The 20908-nt window shown below is 35.7% G+C and overlaps 1 protein-coding gene across 16 annotated transcripts in view; it reads right to left on the bottom strand.

Moving 5' to 3' along the window:
* Window positions 1-20908, bottom strand: part of PCDH11X (protocadherin 11 X-linked) — a 484442-nt gene that overhangs the window by 147514 nt on the left and 316020 nt on the right. Inside the window, exons 6-7 of one of the 16 annotated variants that reach the window (XR_013938706.1) lie at window positions 19416-19515; window positions 14423-14559 (exon numbers count right to left, since the gene is read on the bottom strand). The exons of 13 other annotated variants lie outside the window; for them this stretch is intronic. The gene's annotated coding sequence lies outside the window, so the exon portion shown is untranslated. Of the gene's footprint in view, window positions 1-14422; window positions 14560-19415; window positions 19516-20908 lie in introns of those variants that run through there. 2 more of the 16 variants (XR_013938707.1, XR_013938705.1) reach the window with 2 other exon arrangements.

The raw sequence follows: 20908 nt of genomic DNA, 5'->3' as shown, positions 1-20908 counted from the left end.
TAAAGTAGACTTTGTCTAATGAGTCTTTTTTGCAGCTCAGAAATCTAGCACAGACATCTACCAAATACTGCCTTACTGTCCACCAGTCCTGTAAGTGTACATTTGCAGATAAAAGAAAAATAAAAAACTGATCAATTCATAGTGGTGAGGGAAGAGCGGACAATTAACTTCAGAAATGGAAAACTGAAGCAGTCAGTGTCTTGTCAATGTCTGACAAAGTTTCCCACTGAGAGATCCCCAGAGGCAGAAGGCACAATTATAAAAAACTTACATTTTAAGTGTAGTGATCTCTGTTATCCCAGCTAGAATAGCTTAAAACTTGAGTAAAACAATCAATGGCTGTTTTCCCATCCATGAAAATAAAGCTTTGGATATCTAGTTTTCTTTTGTTTGTTTTGTTTGTTTGCTGGGGGTGGGGGTTGGTTGGTTAATTTCTGTGTTTGTAATTAATTCAAGTTCACCAGAATGCAAATTCAGACAAAATCGAATTGTCTGACCCTAAAAAATCCAAAGACAACTGAACAACAATACTGAACTTATTCGTGAAATTGAAGCAAAACTCAGAAACAGAAGAAATCCGAAAAATCCAAAGTTTAAAGAATGCTTCACCTTGGCTTTACTTAATTCCATTTAAGTGAATTAAAAACAAATAAGTAAATAAACATTTGCTTAAATACATTAAATCTACTTTGCTATATTTGTACAAGACTCTGTCATCAAAGAAAATTGAAAGCTTGTCACTCTTTAGGTCACTACTCATGCTCATCTCTCTGAAGCAGGTTCCCAGCCGTCAACAGTTGAACACAAAGCCACTGCATGACTGTGCCATTAGTACTTTACTCATATGTAAATCCAGTAAAACTCCACAGACAGATCACACAATATCTTTCAACACTGGAATTGTGGCTATAATCTAGCATATATAGCACTATTTGCCACATAAGCACACTCACTTACCCTTGGGTATTTTGCAAGGAAGATTGATTCTTCCATACACGATAAAAATGCTAAGATGCTGAAGCACTGTTATCATAAAACAGCAACTAGAAGGCTGGAGCTCCAGCAGTACATCAGGAGGGCAGAATGCCCCTAGTGTGTGACACATAGCAGACCCCAGGTTCCTTTGTTTATAAGCCCTGGATTTACACCTGGAGATATTTTTAAGTTGCTACTCCAAAAACAAGCATATTCCTCTACCTCTCCCAGGAAAAGGAAGGTGTGAAGAAAGGTGACTGCATGCCAAGAATGATTTCATTCAGAAAGAAAAAATATGTCATTCCTAAACAATGTGTACATATTTATCTCTTACAAGTTAGGTGATTTTTGGTAAGAAAACAAATGACAAAATAGAAGGGGGGTGGAGGGGCATGCTGCAGAACAATCCTTAATTTATACCTATAAATAGCTTCCACTTTTTCACTGTCAAGGTCAAAGTGACATTTATCTTCCCTGATTTGGTGATATCTAGTAACAGTATGGTGCATGCCTTTGACTAAAATGTATTTTAGACATTGTATTTGTCCATGTTGTTTATACTTTCAAGATACCTATATAATTTGTCTGTCAAAACCACTAAACCGGGGAACAGATTGTGTGTGCCAATGTGAATGCCCTACAATAGGTAATGAAAATGTAATACCTGATTGTGGAACAGCTTCTTGAAGTATTATACAAAATCCTGCTTTCGAAACAAACTTTTTTTCTTCAAAAAAAGGAAAGCTTGAATGAAGAATGAGCTACCTCTTAATACACTTGGTCCTCTTTCAAAGAGTAGGCAAATCCAAAAATACTATAGTCAAAGTTGATCAAGGTAGTTAGCTTCTTGCCCTTTTCATTCCTCAGTTACATAAAGGATGCTCATAGTCTGATCCAAATCTGAAACCAATGAAATGACCAGTCTATTGGCCAGCCATATATCTTAATAAAATAATCTTCATTATGCAATCTCCTTAATACTTCAACAGCTGGTCTGACACTTGTAAGTGCTAATGAGAGGTCAGCAGTAATTCTGCAAATAATAATTTGTGACTGAACTGCAACCTTTCTTTTTCATTCATTATTTATTATACAGTATGACTCAAATAAGAGCATAGTGAACAAAGGACAACTCATTTCAGACAGTGCTTAAATGGATAATTTAACCTTAGTACAGCATCAAACATTACATGCCAAAGTCAAGCAGAAAACTTCACATACCGACCTTTGCCAAAGCACAGGAGCTACAAACAGGAAAAAGCCAGCTGGTGTAACATCTCTGCTTGCACAGTAAGAGAAAAAAAAAAAAAAAAAAACCAGCATCTGGAAGAGCTACAGCTAACTCAGTAAGACAGACAGAAGAATATTTTAGGGATAGGCTGACAGTTTAACCTGCTCAAAAAAAACAAAAACCTGCTTATTATTCATTTGGGTCCATTTCTGCAATCACGCAGCATTATTGCCACAGTGTACAGACACAGCAATGCAACAACAGCTTGCTTTTGTCCCATATCCTGTTCACATGGACATTTTCATTATTCCCTCATATCTTACTTTTTCAGAATCACTGACCCTCACTAATCTAACATAGAAAATCCTTGAGAGCTTGGACAAATACTAAAAGCCAGCCACATATGAAAAAAAAAAGAAAAAAAAGAAAAGATGTTTCAGAGACGTAGCAAGAACTATTTTATTCTTCTCTTTCTCTTCGTCTGTTAGTTTTCTTTTCAGTACCAACAAACAAAATTACGAAAACCCACAGTGGCATTCCCAAACATGAAAATCAATACAGAGGAGCATTAGACAGCACACAGTTCATGAAATGGGATATTGTGGTTATTTAAACTGTGTTCAAAACAATATCAAATCAGAACTCTGTTTATTTCTTAAGACTTGAGGGGCAAGTCCACTTAATGGCCTTCTGGGATATTTTGACTCTTAAGCTTCTGAAAAGATAAATTATATTTTATGGGCATACAGTAATCAAAGTATATGTTTTGGTAGTGAAGTACATATGAGAGACTGCCCACAGGTCCCACAGATTGGTGAGATTCATCAGGAAAGCAATTCTGTAGGTGATATGATTAGCAATCAAGGAAGAGGAGGGAAAAATGGGTGCTGAAAATCACAGGAGGAGTGAACAATGTTACTCTTAATACTTGCAATTAATTATGAATGCTTATTGCAAATTAGTGGGAGTCCAGATTTTTCTCTTGGTGTGCTTACTACTCAGCATCTCCACCAGACACAACCCTGTTTCCCTCTGCCCAGAACTCGGAATTTAAGAACTCAGGGAATGTGCACAGACATACATTTCATCCTCACTATTCACTATTAAGAGGGTTCAACTATCATTTGCCGGCATTCAGGTACCTCACTGCTTGGTACCTTTTATAAGTTATCCATTGGTAAGGAAAATACACACAATATCAGGGTATGAATGACGCAAGTGTAGCAGATCTAGGTACAAGCCTGGGGAGCAAGAACTGAGTACAACAAGATGAAGTTTGCAAACAGCTAAGTGTGAAAAAGACCGTTATAGGTTTTAATTTATTGTGGTGAAAGAGAAAAGAGTTTAGTTTCTGGTATGTTCATAGAGAATAAATTTCCAGGTAACTTGTACTTTTGCATGTAGCCAGTAAATGTGGTGCTGCCTTTGCTTGGAACAGGCCCCAGGCTTTGTGCTGAGCTGCAGCACAGACCTCGGATGTTCTCAGGCTGTGTCTGGGCTTGTCGTGGCTGGACAGAGATGTGGCTTTCTTGTTTGCTTGCTTTGCTTGTAGCAGCAAGACTCAGAAAAGCAGGTGCAATTGTTTTTCTACTTCTGGTACAGTGAACTATCTATCGTTTTTTATATACCCTTATAAATATAAACCATGAAACTAATAGACAGCAATAACATGCAGCTATTCTAGGTAAAATGATCTATGAGTATAGATAAAATGCAGCATAGAGGAATATAGGCACAGAATTACAGCGGCCTTAATAGTGCAGGCACAGGATGACACTGGATGCCCTGAGATCTATTTAAAAAAAAAAAAGTAGTGGTGAATGCACCCGTGGGAGCTGGGTAAGACCAGTTTTAGGGCTAACAAAAAGAAGAAAGAACAAGTATTCAATACATGTAGAAGACACCATATACTGTAAATTTGAATGAAAGTAGTGCAATGAAGAAAGACCAAGGTGTAGAACATTTAGCAAGCACACAAAGGTGACCTCGACTGGAGCTCAGGGCGAGGAACAAGAAACCACTGACATCAACACTTCTGGCAAAGGGCTTGAATGCTGATGTATTCTCATCTGATGTATTTTCATCTCCCTCCACAACGAAGCCATTAAGCAGGGAGACAGTGGAAATGTAACTTAACACCCGAGAAAGGGGAAGATACTAGAAAGTTTGCATATATTAATTTTAATGGTATTTAATTTGAATTACAAGTGGAAGTATCACTGTAACTGGACTACTTATAGCTTTTTAGATCATTAGGGCTTCAATTAGACTAACAAAAAGTCTTGGTTTTGCACAGAAGCTGTGGGGGGTTTTGCCTGCCACAGGATTTTGACTGCAAAATTACTGGAGAAGTCAAGTGACCTCCTCTGTGATTTGGATGCAGCAAACTGGTAATGGTTGCAGCATACAAGATTATGTTTGCGGAGGAAGCTGGGAGAGATGCTTACTCAACTGTAGCAATAAGGAAACCTGTGACCATATCCTGCATCAGTTCTGGTTTTGGAAAGTGGAATGGAGAAATCAAATTGAGAAACTGGAAAAGAACAGTATCAATCTCATTCAATCTCTAGATAATTAGTGTTGTTTCTTCTTCCAAAATAGCCTGGTTTTAGCATACTTCCCAGATTAACTAAAATATTATGTAATTTGAGATGATAAAATGCAATTATAAATGTCTGTTTAGATTCAGAAAGAAAAAAATAAGCATGCAATAACAAGAAAATTCTAGCATCTCACTACTATGAATATTTTATAAACATGCAAACATTATTAAAAAAGCAAAAAGCAAAAGTCATTGAGCTGATACTTGTACAAGCATAATTATAGTTAATTAGTACATCAGGACCTTTAACACCAGTTAATTATTCATCTGTCATTTTCAAAGGTGGGCCCAACAGCTCACTGAGAAATATAATGGCTTCCTCAGAGCCAATTCCTGAGCAAATTTTTTGTGGCATGCTCTGCAGAAAACCCCCACAAAATTTTGAAAAGCAATAGTGCAGTTAAGGGAAGATGAAAAGCAGCTTGTACTCACTGTGAAGTTAAGCTCTGAATTTTTAACAGATACCTCAGAAAACTGGAAAAATCTTCCTCTTTAAACTCTTTTTACAAATTCCAATTTGGATAGCCAACAATCAAAACTCTAGTAAACAGTTCACTGAAGTTCTAATCATCCCTCCATTTGTTAGAGGCTGCTCCAAAAGCAGTGTCTTCAAATCTAGCACCTGGCCACAAAATTATAATTAGCTGTGATAAAAAGGGAGTTTAGCCCTTAATCAATATCCTTTCAAGCTGTCCTGACAGACTACAGCAAAAGAGGTGGTACAACTAATGAGATGAAACTCCAGCAGAGAAAGAGCTCTATGACCAAAGCATTGTGCAGCAATCAAGGGGGAATCATTTCAACCCTTTAAGCTATAGGTGAGACCACATTAGAGCAATCTTGAGTTCATTTCTTTTGTTTCTGCAGTAAGAAAAGAGACATCAGTGTCTAGGGCTTTCACTACTTCACCGTCTACACTACTTTACCCGAATACCAAAGAAGTGAAACATGTACTTGGAAACTTAATTTGCTTGTGAATGTTTGTGATTGTAGGAAAACTGCAGGAAGATGCAGAGATAATGTCAGGGGTACAGGATATGGAAAGAACAAAAATCTGCTTCTTTCCCAGTCAGTACCCCAATGCCACGTGTACCACTCCAGCTCAGCATGCCCTCATTGGGTCACGACTTCCTTGTATGACTGCAAAATGGACTGGGATGAGCTCCACATGCTTGGATGACTCTGAACTTCTAGCATGTGTTGATACCTAAGGCAGTTATCTTTCCAAAATCAAAGATTTTTTACAATGGCCATTTAGAAACAGCATAAATAGATTATTATTTTTTTTCATGTAACTGTTATATGACATCAGGGTCAAAACTGGTGAGGGAACCACTGTGCCATTACTTCGTTAATTCCATTACTCAATAGTAAACCCGAACACAAGCATTTTGGGAACAGACTCATATTTCTGTATGCAAACAGAAGTAAAGAGTCTGGATGCAAACTTAATTCTGGTGTGGGGTCTTTACTATGCTCTCCCTCTTTGCAGCTGTATTCTGTCTGGGAGGTAAGAAACTTGGAGCATTTAACTGAGTGGGCAATCAGTGCTAGTAATGACAAAAAGGAGCACCCGAGCAACTCACAAGCCGACATTTGTCTGTAGGAAATACTTAACAGGTAATTCAGAATAGGAAATTCATAATGATGAAAGCTTGCAGATGAGTAGAAAAGGACACGAAATTTGTCAAGCAGAGCTGCTCATGAAGCCAAGTTCTGCTTGGTGACTCCAGAATGTTCTTCCCCTTAATGTATGCCAATGCACAACCGTCCACCTTTGCAGGTGCTCACTATGGTTTGGTTTTCTTTTCAGCTGTTTGTTGTTTGAGTAATTTCACTTTATTTGTTCTTTGTGTGAGGGTGGTGACAAAGTAATAAACTGCCTTTTGGGAAATGGTCTGACACATGTTGAAAGATTACTGCATGATCCTGCAGGTTCTGTCCTACACCAATGCACACTGCACTTTCCCTCTCTCATTTTCATTTGCTTGCTTTGGCACTGGTGGTTATGAAGAAAACAGACAGAAAAATCAGTCCATATAGTGCTAGCAAGGCACAGTGATCTCAACGGTGGAACATTTTGGGAAGACAAAATGTTGTGAGATTACTTGGGCACAAGTTAAAATGCAGATATGTTTTGTTTCTGTGGGACCTGATCCAAGGGTTTGATCAGAAACACAGGGATAGAGGACAACACAAACATCATCCTAGGGATCGCTCATTAAGAGCCAGGGATCTTCCTACCTTTCTATAACAGTATTCTAAATCCATTTCTTAAGTGATGGCAGAAAATACTCTGTTAGTATTCTGGAAATAAAAAGTATTCTTTGTTGCAGCTACTTAATATATAAAATATTAAAAAGAAAGGAGAACAGTGGTGAATTTGACATAATATATCTGATTGCAAACACTTTTAATAGGGAAAAAAAAACACAATATAAAACATTTCAGTATGCCTCGAAATGGTGATAAAGCCAGAATTTATGGAATGCTCCTGTTTTGAAAAGATTTAGTTAATAGTATATTTTTATTATGGAAAGCTATATTTAAAAATCTAGTATCTGAGAAGTAGAAATACATTATTATTACTTTCTTTAATACATGTTACTGCTTTTTTGTTTGTTTTGTTTTTTAATGCCTAATCTTTTAACATTCTTCTTCAAGTAATTTGCTTTCAGGATTCCTTTCCAAGTACTTACTCAACATTTATGAACAAATCTTAAGTATGCCTTCATGAAGAGAAATGAATATGATTCTCACTTAACCTGAAGCATAGCAAGAACAGGTGATTATGTGTGATCGAAGACCAAAACCTTCTGTAGACTTCTAGTTCTTTTGCATGGCAATAGGCGTACATATAAACCTTACGGAAGAATATACTGTTTCTGAACTCAGATATGATAATAAAGAAGAAAACCTTTCTTTTGATCAATACTGGGGAGTGGGCATTCATCTAAGAAGTATAATGACATTCTTGTGATTGTTCTCATTAGATAAAGGACTCAGAGTGGTGACCACACAGTTTTGGTTAAAAAGGTCCTTCATTTCTTCCAGAGCTGCTCATTTTCATACATAGCATAGAGCCCTGTAGATCCCATAAAATTCCTAAAATTGAGGAGCTGACCCAAGCGGACTGCCTTTTTGTTTGTTTGTTTTAAATTAAGATGAATAAAGTCCATCATCCACCAAAATATTTGAAATATGCACAGGTCAAATTTTGCTAAATTAAGCCATTTTCTTCAAGGATGCAGATGCTCAGCATAGAATGTCATTCAAGTAAGTACACCTGTGCTATCACAAAAAAGGTAAATTATATTAAAAAAGAAGAATCATAGAGCCTCCCCAATAAGAAAGGTGATCATAACACTGAGAACTTAAAAGACGACTGCTTTACTTTTCAGTTCCCAGCTGAGCAGACTCCTGCTGTACTTCTTTTCATTGCAGCTTGTTAGTATCCTGGTTAAACAGGAAATTAATTTGAACTATGACAACAGCACATATAACAGTGCTGTTATAATTTCAGTCACTATAATTTCAGTCAAACAAAAGTGTTGAATCCTGAGAAGACAATGCTCAGAATGAGGGGCATCAAATATATTCAGTGCATAACCTCACATGAATAGTCAGATAATTTTGCTTGAATGAGAAACGAACACTGAAAAACAATACTGGATCTACGTAGTGATTGGATTAAATAGCACAATCAAAGCATTGGAAGCATTCACTTCTTCATTGATTCAAGGCCCTTACGGCCACAGGCAATCAGAATATACATGGGTAGTAGAGAGAGAGATGCAGAACATCAATTCCACAAGTCACTGCACAGAAGAGGCCACTGAATGTACTCAATGTCCAATAACCAACTCTAATGTTGCAATGAAAATACTCCAAAAAATGTCATGAGATGTCAAACTATGGTTTTTCAGAGGAAGATGGGGAAGAGACCGCAGAAATCAAGCTAAAAAGTGGGTCCAGGCTCATGTTGTGCAAAGTGATACTTGGAGCTTACATTTGAGCGAACACAAATTCTTACCCTGGGAGGGATACTGATATGACTGCATATGGGTGTAACTTGGCTTTCCAAAGTATTGAAAAGAAACTTTTTGGCAAGTCAGACTAGTATCTGAGCAAGAAAAGAGTTATTTGACATAATTCAGTACTAGTTCTCCATTAATTACTATTGTATTAGCAATCAAATCACACCTAAGAGTTTTGCAATGTGAAAGACCACTCACACAGTGATTGTAACAATGCATTTCCACACATAAAAGCCTCAAGTACATGGTGAAACCAAGGCAGAAGAATAAACAGCATCAACATTAACTACACAAAGAAAAATTTGTTCTGAATAAAACAAAGCAATAAGATAGGGTGACATAAACTCCATTGTGAGCAATAAGATAGATGAGCTATCATGACAGATAGAGACCTGATTTTCTAAGAAGACTGGCTGCTCTTACTCTGTGCTCTCAGTAAAAGCAAAGAGCAGAATTTACTGTCCTGATAAATTTAGCTAATTAGCTCAACCTTCGAAATTCAGAAAAGACTTTATCAAATGCAATCCAAATTATTCCTGTGTCCTGTATCAGATGAAGTGTGTACTAATGCAGGATATTTTAACACTGCTTACTACTTACTGAAAGCATGCACAACTGAGTTAATAGCAATTATAGGAAAAGTAAACAGTCAGTCCCTCCTAAAAACAAAACAATAACAACAACAACAAAACCATCATAAATTACGTTCAAGGTCAATGATGTTTGAATTGTCTGAAATCTGAAGTTTTCACAGGAACTGTGGAAAATTACTGGTGGTTTATTTTAATACTTTGAATGTCAGCATTTCCTAGACTGCTAGAATGACAGCTGTACAGAAGGAAATGTATTTATGTCTGTAGTCTCAGAGGAGTTACTGTGATAAGGGTAAAGGCATGCAGCAGTAAATTTCAGTTGTACCTTAAGTATTCAGCTGACTCATCACAGTATATTCTCTTATTACAAGGGGGAATAAACCACCATGAACAGAAGGAAACAGTTGAAATACACAACATCCTGGGACATGCTTAATGAAAGCTCCAGCTCTCAGACTGAAAAGCAGAAGGCTGCCTCTAGACTTAAATAAGAAGCAATTGGCGAAGAAGCAGGAAAACTTATGCCAATTATTGTAAGAATTTCGGTCCCAGACATGAAGATTCAGCTTTAAGATGCCTACTAAATGGGTATTAGCTAAAGACATGACTGCTGTGTTTTTGTGTGTACACACACATGTAAATCTATGTACATGTGTATATACATAACGTACCAGTGGAGTCTGTTTAAAATGCAAATTTCACAATATTGTTAAAACTCTAACAGAGTCTAGTTCTCTTCTTTCAGTGACTGAAGAATGAGATAATCAAATTAACTATGCTATGTGTAGCTATAAATGCATATATAAAGAGATCTGATTTGCATGAAATATTCCTGCCTTCCAACATACTATGGCAAAAATAAACAAAAGTGACTTTACAGAACGGTCTGTCTGAAAAATACATAGTTTAGGGTTTTTCTGGGGAGGAGAGAGGTTGGTTCATCTTGGTGGTGGTGGTGGTGGTGGTGGTTTTCTTGCTTCTCTATAAATCTACAAACAAATCTGGTGAATACAGTTTGGCAACAGTAAGCTATTATAAAAGAGCAAATGAAATGAAGAGAAAAATAGTATTTCTTGCCCTAGGCATGAAACAGTGCCCTTGAATTATGTGTTACAATCAATTCCTAAGCTTACACTATAGATAACATCTTTCAGTGATGTCTCATCAAGCATATTAGATCTGACCAGTGAAATACTGCAAGTTAGCTGGAATTGATGGAAATATTAATGCACTTGCTTTACCAAGCCTACACTGCCTGAAGTAACCCCTTTTAACTCCTTTTGAGACCAATAGCTAGTTTACTTTAAGCAGGGATTTCTGGCCCATGGACAACAAAATTTAACAAAATCTGTTTGGATTTACAGTTAAGAAAATTAGTATTCTACAATACTACAATTTAATGCTCTAATTAAAATCTGGACTGGTAAGAATGTTGCTTTTGCTTATTAGACAACACAGTAATTCCAGTGTTTCTGGAAAAGAATCCTAGCACAGATACAAATCAGCATTTGACAGAGTGAAAACTTAATGGGCAGCTGCTGTTTGGCATCCTGTGATAAGTCATCACAGAATTAAAAAAATCTATAAACCTACATGAATCAACTTAAAAGTTCGATTTGAACTTCATTTATTTGTAGGTGGAAATAAGCTTTGTTTAAGAACTAAATCCTCACTGCTAATGTCACTATGCCACAGTTATTTATGTTTTAATAAATATTCATTCAAAACACTGCAAATTAGAAGATCAGAGATTCAGGCTTAACACAGGGACTTCAATTTTTTACCTCGCTTCTTTTTCAAAATGGAGTGTTCAAAGCTACATTCCCATATAGAGAAAACCAAAATCTGTCCTTGTGAGGTGGATGAGAATAGCAAGTGGCTGACATTTAGAAAAAAATAGGTCAAAATTTATTTAAGAACCTAAATACTGCAATTTCATTTGTACATCTAATTTCATGCACTTTCTTGTATATACCTTGACTTTCATTTACTTGGATGTCAGAGTTCCCACTGATAAAACACAGCTGTATCACTGCTACTCAAACAATTTGGGATGTCTAAATTGTGTTACAGGATGATCTTTTATACTAAGCAACTCTCTTCTTTGGACATGCATATTGTGTTGCTGTCATTTAAGGACATGAGAATGGTAACATCTACCTGCGGAATAGAATAAGCCATATTTATATTAGCAATTTCTTTGAAAGTATATTGTGATAATAAAGGATTTGCAAGAAATTCATAGTTAATTTAGGTGGATCCAAACTAAACAAGTCATAAAAGATCATGCTTCAATTTGATTGAGTTAAAAAATATAAAGGGATAATGGTTAATCTACACCCTATGTTTTTATGCACCTTGCCTCTAGGTAAAGTTAAAGCAGTTCTAGGAATAAAGTAAATTAAATCCTAGTGCATCAAAGATGCACAGAAAGAGCAGTTTGGTTTTTGCTTTGCTATTCAGATTATCTCCCAGGGACTATTTCCCTCATGGATCAAAGTGTGGCTGTTTGCTCAGAGCACTGACATGGAAAAAAATTTCTCAGGATACATTTACACCATAGATAGGCAGAATGCAGGCTCTGTGCTCTTCAGAATGAATAGACTCTGCTCCTTCCCAGAGCACAGAGCAGATCTACCATCTATCCCAGCCCAACCATATAAGATGGCAAAACTTTCCGTAACACTCTGCTACAATACTTGAAAAGAAGGGCAGCAAAACCAGCGGTGGTTTTTTGTTTGTTTGTTTGTTTGTTTTCCCAGACAAACTGAATGTGAGAGACTGAGATTTAGGCAGTCCTTAGAACTGAGCAGAGAATGACAATGAAGGGTTGTGTTTGCAGAGACACTGGGGTGTCTGAGATTACTGCACTGGTGATCTTGGTCAGAAACCTATAGATCCTTCTCAAGGGAAACTGTCCTATCACCACAGCCATACAGTCACAATCTCTTTTAATTTCTTGCTGAAAGTAATAAATAGGACTTCATATATACTATCATGTGGTATACATCACTGAGCAGTATCACTAATTGTTTATGTTACAACGAGTGCTGATTACAAACATGCCAGAATCTACCCTGCATAACTACATCTGAAGAAGGCTTTAATGCAGAACAACACAATTTCTTTTTATGGAATGTATTGGCAGTGCCTCAGACCTAGTCAAGCACAGAGCAAACAAGCAGCCTGTAATTTGCTGATGCAGTAATGAGGCAACCAGAAAGATCCTTACAGATTAGCAAGCAATCAGGGAGAGTTTCACTGTATGCTATCTGCTTCACTGCTGGCAAACGTGGAAAAATAACAAACATGGTGGTTCACGCTTCTCTTACTACAGTAAGCTTTTTAATCAAAACTGGGGAAACATATCATGCAAAATGCTAAAACACAGGACAGTATTTTAAAATGCCTCAATCCCGATTAGCGAATTGAACACTACACCTGTTAATAAGTATATAGTAGATAGACATTCAGTTGCATACCTAAATGCAGATTCATAGCACACATAGCTGCTGAAAAATATGAACACAAAGGTGAGAGATAGTAAAAAACAGACGAGGTTGATTTCTGATGTCTGTGCTTTATTTATAAGGCTGGAATGGCTATGGGACAGTTTTGTTCACCTGTCAGGGACTGTGCAGAATTCACCACCATTTCTGTGTTTTAGCATACTAGGTTTATTCATTTTATTTCCCTGCATGTATATTTTTAGGGATAAAATAAAATTTTGGACTATCTGTGTTTGAAGAACATTATTCAAACACTAAATGAGGAAGTTCTGTTGCAATGTACCACTTAAGTAAGGTAGGAGAAACTACTATACCAGGCTTTTAACTTTCAGTAACCAGGTTTGTGACACTGATCTTTACATTATTAGACCCAATGTTTGCATGGAACAGCACAAAAAGATGTTTCTATTCATTGTTCTCCCTAAAAATGAAAAATCAAATTCTAAAGGAAGCATACTTAGAGAAGCCAAATCTGCATTGTTATTCCACCTAACCTCAAGAAGCCAAAGAAGTTCATATATCAGGCTTTTCTGTGCTCAACATAAACAGATTTCAAAGCCCAAAATGATTTAAGTACTCAAATTGATAGATGCCTTTATGACCTAGCCTGTACAAACATGTCAAGAAATGGAATTTTGTCTGTAGTTTCCCTGTACAAACTAGAGAAAAAGGACTCAGACAACAGTAGAGTTATTGGAAAATCAGAAATCTGTATCTCAACGCACTTTTATGCTTCCCAAACCAAATTAAAATTTTTGTAAATCAAGTTTTTGAAAACATTTTGCATAAACATAATGAACATAAAATGAAGGTACATGTCAATTAAGCTAAAACATTTGTTCAGTGTTCTAATTGAAAAAGAAAAAAAAGCTAATTTACACAATAGATTTTAAATTCATTTACAGAGCAAAACCAGGAAACTTCTACCTCTTCAATTTCAAACTCCTCAGAAGTTTGAAAAAAACTTTTTAAAAACGTTTATTCAATCTTGATATATTCCTCTGGGAAAACACTTGGGATGCAAACATATCAAATTTATTCACTGAGATTTCCACACCATAGGAGTGTATCATATTCAGAATATGCAGTGTGGGTCCACCATTCCCAAGCTGTCAAACATCCAAACCTCCAAAGCACAGCAAGTAGATACTCAGCAATTTGGATATGCTCAAGGCCTGTGGGATTTATTGTGAAAGCACAGATTACCACACAGCTCTTACAGAGCTGATCCAATAATTTTATTGGTCATTGCTATAAGAACCAGTGTTTCTGAGCATGCCTGGATCATTATCAGGGCCTGCCACATGTTGGGCAGCTCAATGAGATAAGTATTTAGGGACAAATAAATTCAGCACCTCTGTGGAAAAGGGGAAGATGAGTATGCAGTAACTCAAAGCAGTTTGTAAAAACATGATTACGTGACATGATCTGAAAACACAGAAAACAGTTGTTAGAATTTGCTGATTATTACTTACATGGTCACCTGATATTCTTCTTATACAAGAGGGCCTATTCCTGACGCTTACTTTTAGATATGCAAAAATTCAAGCACAGAAAATAGAAACATTCCTTCCATATCTTAGGTTAAGTTGTTGACCATGATGTGTCTTGTCTAGAAAGTGGAAATGATCAAATTATTTGCAGTTATCAGATGAATTTTAAAAGACAAAAAGTTACATTATTTCCTTCTAAAATAAAAACGAATTAGTTAACAGTATTAGGAGCTCACTGAAAGGAAACATAATGACCAACCCTGGCCTTTCTCCTACTCACCTTTGAGAAATCACTTCTAGATGGGACAATACATTTTAAAATATGAAAGTGATGGGCTCATAAAAATATTGGTACAGATTCCATTGAAGACAATATCTGTGATTTCATAGACTGAAGCCTATGCTGAATTAGACTCATAATAAGATGCTAAGGAGGCTTTAGGGAATACACGCCTGCCAAATGTAGACGTTCATCTTGCAAGTCTTTCATAGCACGAGACTCAGTGTACCTGTAAAGACTGTTTCCAAGTTCTGCAAAACTATAAAGTATAACATCTAAATTATTTTGTTCAAGAAAATTAAATTTCAAATACAAACATGCAAAATCAATGACTTAAGGATGCCATTGGAGCTTTAATTTGTTCATTGTCATACGTAAACCATAAAGTTATCTTTAATTAGAACATGATCACATCTGACCCTTCTCTCAGGACTCAAAGCTCATTTACAAGGTAGAAGTGCTCAATAAATAAGGAACTTTTCAGTATTTTGTTCTTGCTTAATATGAAGAAGCATACTGTGTTTCTGTATACTTTTCAAATTTTTTCTCATACTACTGATGAATACTTAATTATTAATCTTCTTAATAATTTTTATACACAGACCATTAGTGTAGCTTAGTGATTCATAGCTACTAATTACTTTATTATTGCAATAGTAATAGTAATTTTTTTTTCAGTATACTTTTTTGATTTATCTGGAGAAAAGACAGCTTTTAAGGGGACTGTAGGCAGTTCTCTTATGCAATGTAAACGTACAACCATTCTCCTGCCATGCCTTCTTCTTCTATGGCAGACAATAAGTAAACACAAGATCCCCTAGATCCTTCTGTCCACAGTGTCACTGTACCTGGAACGTCATACCACGAACCTGATTCATACTCATGCTTTCCAAGACAGAACAATATGGGATTGTATTATAATAAATACACATAATAGGACTGATAGCTTCACTGAAACTGTATTTCTAATACTTTATAATTTTTCATTGAATAATTTTGTAATTCAATTTCTCTTTCTGCAATTTCCTAGTTTTTAAAGCAACTTTCATCTCATTCTTATCACCAAAACAATTACAAATTCCAAACCCTTTCATTTGCTACATTAAACTTATGCTCAGTGATCCAACCAAATAACTGACAGCAATAGCTTCTTCCCTTCTGTAAGAAACAGAAATGGACCGAAATACAACATTCACTTCACCTCAGTTTCCTTATGATTAGGAACAATGAGACTCAACATCCTCTGAATATATTTTCCCTAGGTTCCTTCAATTCTTGTCCCCTTCAGACAAGAGCCTTTCACATCAAAAGATCGTTTAAATGCCCTACAACGTGTAGATACAGTTGCAGAAATTATCTTTACTCAAAAACACTGAGTATCCTACTCAGCTAGCCATGATTAAGATGCATTCCAGCTTCACCTTACTCTGTCCCACAACAGACTCTGCTACTGGGGCCACTTTTTCTAGTGAATCTCCTTAAGTTGCTGAATTCAGAGGAATTCTAGCAGATAAGCCAAGAATAATGTTAGATTCATGTGAAAAATGACCTTTTTGATAAATATTGTTAATATCTTGCATAGAGTTGATATATATTCTCATTAACTTGAGACAGACAGATTGGTAATAAAACCTTCTGACTTCTATCCTGAAGTCAGAGAAATGCAAAACTGTCTTCATTTCTTTCTGCCATTAAAAAAATCTGAGGAGAACAGCAGAAAGAAAATCTGTGTGATAGAGGTTAAAACTAATCCTGTAAAAGTCAAGATAATTTTAGGTTCTGAATTGCAGAAGTATCTGATTAGGCATTATTGTTTCCTATAGTATGGAGAACAATAGAACTGTGATCACTGTAAATAAATATTTTGCTTTGCATGTTCCTTAAAAGCGGGAAATCAACTGCCAGGCTTACTTTTCCCCTCTGAATTGTGAAATGATCTGTATGGGTTCAAAGCTTCTAACAATCAAAGACAAAAATGCAGAGATGACTGCCAATTTCCCATGCCTGTTACTAAGCAAATATTTTATGACAAAACAGAAAATAATCAAGGCAGTTGTAAGGAATAAGGAAACATGTTTAATAACATGGTAAAAGAACAGAATATAAAGCATATCCGAAAATTCACACCCCTACATATATTTTGAATTTCCCAGTTGAAGTCTCTACAAGATTATCTTCCTGTAACTGAATTAAGCGAGAGACAGTCACAGCCTGTTTCTTTGTATGGAGCTACACTGAAGTTGATGGGATAAACAGGCGCGGTCTGGGGGTGGCTATATATACTTGAGCTTTGAGTCAAGTTGACTCTAGATGATTACTTATGTTAAGAATAAATATTTTGTTAGTTAAAATGTAGCACGCATTCCCCATTCCCACTGGAAATGTCTTCATATTTCAACATTTCTGCCAATGTACTGATGAACTACAGTTCTTCTAATACCTTCTGCTTATGAGGCCAGAGCAAGCCAGTGTGTCATTGTCACAAACACACACAACGGTCCTTTAAATAATTGATGAAAGAAGCTGAAGGGAATGTTTGGACATTACCTTTGGTGGCCAAATTGAAGTATTAAAAAAGCTTTCTATCTGAATTCCAAAAAAAAAAAAAAAAAAGGAGGGGGGGAAGGGGGATTTTTACAGTGTGTCATGAGATTTAGGAAGCAGGAAAAAAATATTAAAAAACTATTTGAACTTCATAGACTCCAACACAGAGGACCAATGATACCTAAGAGTCTAAATCTCCCAATTTCCAGACAATACTTTCATACTAGCAGCAATGCAAGTGCATTCATCCCAGGAGAGGGGTAGTAAGCCCCTGCAGGGTATCTAAATTTAAAAAATAAACCAAAGCAAAACAATAGAATTAACCAATTCAAGTTTTCTCTCTTTCTCTTTTGAAAATAAAATAAATAATAATTATTTTAAAAAAATGGTCATGAGGTATATACAATCTTATTCAAGAATAGCTTTCACTATCCACCCAGTGTTTATCTCCCATTAACAAACTGTCAGGTAAATTAAATTTAACCATAGTACTAGAACAATAATTTCTCATCATCTAACAGAATACTAATATAAAAAACAATGAGCAGACCCAGTGCTATGAGAATAGCAGAAACTTTCAAATTACAAATCACTTCAAGGAAGAGGACAAGGATGGAGTCAAATATTTCCCAGCTTGAGAGACTGGGATGCAAAATAGCTTGGGAGTTGTACAGCACTTGGTTAATTATAACAGGAGGAAGAAATGACATTTTTGTTTTGTTTTGTTTAAATACTGTCTGAGCTTTTATTATATGTAAATGTAGAAAATGTTATTGTCTTTCTCCTGATTTCAATTTTCTTAAGCATTTCTAAAAAAAAAAAAATCTACATGCTGTAAGCAAAACTTTAATGGATGTGTTAATACAAATTATACAGATGGGTAAGCTAAGGATTTATTAGAAACTCCAACTGTTAAATTTCCTTTGAAGTGTACAGATTCAGTACATCCACACTATAAACCCAGAGGTGAAGTGATAAATTTTGTAAATTGAAAACATAAGACACACTGAGCTCCCAGTTATTTAAATGGCAGCTCCAGGGATTTAGGGCAGAAATTGATTAGTTTATGAAAGAAAGTTAGATGACATGGTTACTTAGTATAATAGGGAATCTGACTGTGCTCTCGTCACAGGTTTCTGCTCTGTCATAGCTGAAACTCACACCTGGTATAAATATTACAGTGAGGTAGTGTAATAGCAGAGAACTGTCCAGAACCCTTAAAACTCAACTTTCTCTTTCCAGTATAAACTGTCTTTGCTTTTAATTGTTGTTATAGCTTTTACTCTACCAAAACTTTGAGTTCTCCTTGATGTCTAGAATCAGATGCATTGTTGATCATAAATAGAAAACATGAAAGAATAATTATTAGTGTAATTATCAAACTTATCATGAATGTAAAAAACAAACCAACAAACAAAAACCGTCTTCAATAAAACCTACTTTAAAAGATTAAAGCTTCCCAAGAAACCCGGAGACATTTTTGTGTTTTGATCTGAAAAGGAATGTAAAATAATACCAACAACAGCAAATCACAACTTACATGAACAACTCATTGTCCCTAAAGAGAAGGAAATAGAGAGAAGGTGGCACACAAAGCTCTGCCCCTCAAAGTCCTGAAATCTAGGACAAAACCATTTAGAGGTACCTGTATATGCATTTGACTTTGCATATACACTGACTTTACCGCTGTAGCCTGTGCTCAACAGACATGAGTGTTGCGTTTTGTGGCTTATGAGGACTGTGAGTTGATGGCTGTCTTCTGTTTCTAGCCAAAAAGCTTCCAAGGGGTTACAAGAAGAAGGAAAGAAATGTCAGGAAAAGTAAAGTTTTGAGGAAGAAAAATGAAAGCCGATTGCAGAAAATAGAGGGGAGGGAGTAAGAAGAGGACTGACCCTGAAAAAGAAAACTAACAAACAAAAACTATTACCATAGGCCAAAAGTAGAGTAAGCTGTGACATGAAGCTACTGGAGAAAAGTAGAAGAAACAGGAGAAAATTAAAAGGGGTGCGGTGGGGTGGGGGGGTAGAAGAAAGGGACAGGGCAGGAAAAAGGGAATAAGAGAATAAAACGCTAACAAACTAATTGCTTATATTTATTTTTCTTGCAATCTTAGCTGTCAAAATATTCACAAAAACCAAGTTTGGACCTCACCTACTTAAGGATGTCAGACTCCAGTAGATTTGGAATCCTCTGTTTGACTAAATAATCAAAGCTTCCATATTTTTCAATGGTTCCTGCTTTTCCAACATACCTAATATTAACAAAGACATTGACTGATTAAAGCATAATGCCAGGTCATTATTTCTGATAGTACAGGATTTTAAAAAATTGCATCTAGAGAATAAGAAACTATTTATAAGCAATTAATGTCATATTTTACATTAAGTATTGTATTAAATCAAACTGCATGAATATGGAATGCATTATATTTTCCCATCACTTCTGAAATTCCTTAATAGGTAATTTCTGTGAAAGAGTCATTTCAATCATTACTTATTAAATAATATTCACCAATTATTGCCAGAAATAACGTAAAAGTGTTAGCTATTAAAAAAGTGTATTTTTTCTTTGAAGGATATTCCTTATGTAAAAGGGCACAGTAAGAAAAAAAAGTTACATAGCTAATTAAAAAACAACACATGCACACAAAGGCACACAAAAGAAAAAAAAAAAGATACATTCTAAAATGATTTTATTCTAGTTTATAGAAATATCAAGCCTTCCTTCAAGCATATTAATTTACAGGTGGTCCAATTTCACCCATTTTTATTCCAAGCCCTCATGTGTACAAAACATTTAAATGCACATACATACATTTAACCTCAAGGTAGACTGCATTTAAATCCATTTTTTTTTAAAGCTGAGGTGTGGAGTTATGTTCAGGAGCATAACTCCACTGAGCAATGAAGTAAAAGCTATTGCTCTTATTACTATAATTAAACTATCATGACTGCCAACAGTATTTTTTTTCCATTTTTATATAGCCTGTAAAGGTTAAAAAGAAGAACAGAATCTTGTTTTATAGGTAAAGGAAAGCTTTAAAACAATAATTTATTGAAATAAATTATTTAGGTAAATATACCTGGCAGAAATAGATTCACAAGACAGAGGAGAGAAATTAAATAAACCAAAAAGCAGTACAGAAATGAAGTTGTTCCTTATACAGAGCTCAAAGGAATTATGAAGTCAAACTTTATGTAGGTAATATGCTTTTATTTACCATCCATTCCTTTTTGCCTTATAAGCACCACTACTGCTCTTAATCACTTTGGTCAATGATTTGCTTGGCTTTTCAGGCTATACATTCTGCCAGGAAGGAAAAAGAACTTGCAAAATCCACTCTGAGCAAAAATTGTGAAATACTTTATTGTAGTAACATGAGTCTGGCCTCAACGAGTCTTTTAGTGTATTTAGATATTTGTGTGATACAAAGGATTGTTTTGTCAGGAGTCAAGAGAGACTAATTTTGGAGGAGAACACAAAAAAGGTGGTCTGCATGAATGAAGGATTATGGTGTAATGCTAGAGGAATCCCATCTGAAAACAACTTAGGATTCTGTTATCACAAGGTTTAAGTAGTATAAACTTTAAGGTGTAAGATAAAGTGTAGATGTTTTGCTCCAACATGAATCTCCATCTGGGCTG

Source organism: Anser brachyrhynchus, assembly GCF_964034855.1.
Source record: "Anser brachyrhynchus genome assembly, chromosome: 13".
NCBI classification, from domain to species: domain Eukaryota; kingdom Metazoa; phylum Chordata; class Aves; order Anseriformes; family Anatidae; genus Anser; species Anser brachyrhynchus.
Note: the sequence above shows the minus strand (reverse complement) of the source record. Positions and strands in the feature narration are given on the sequence as shown.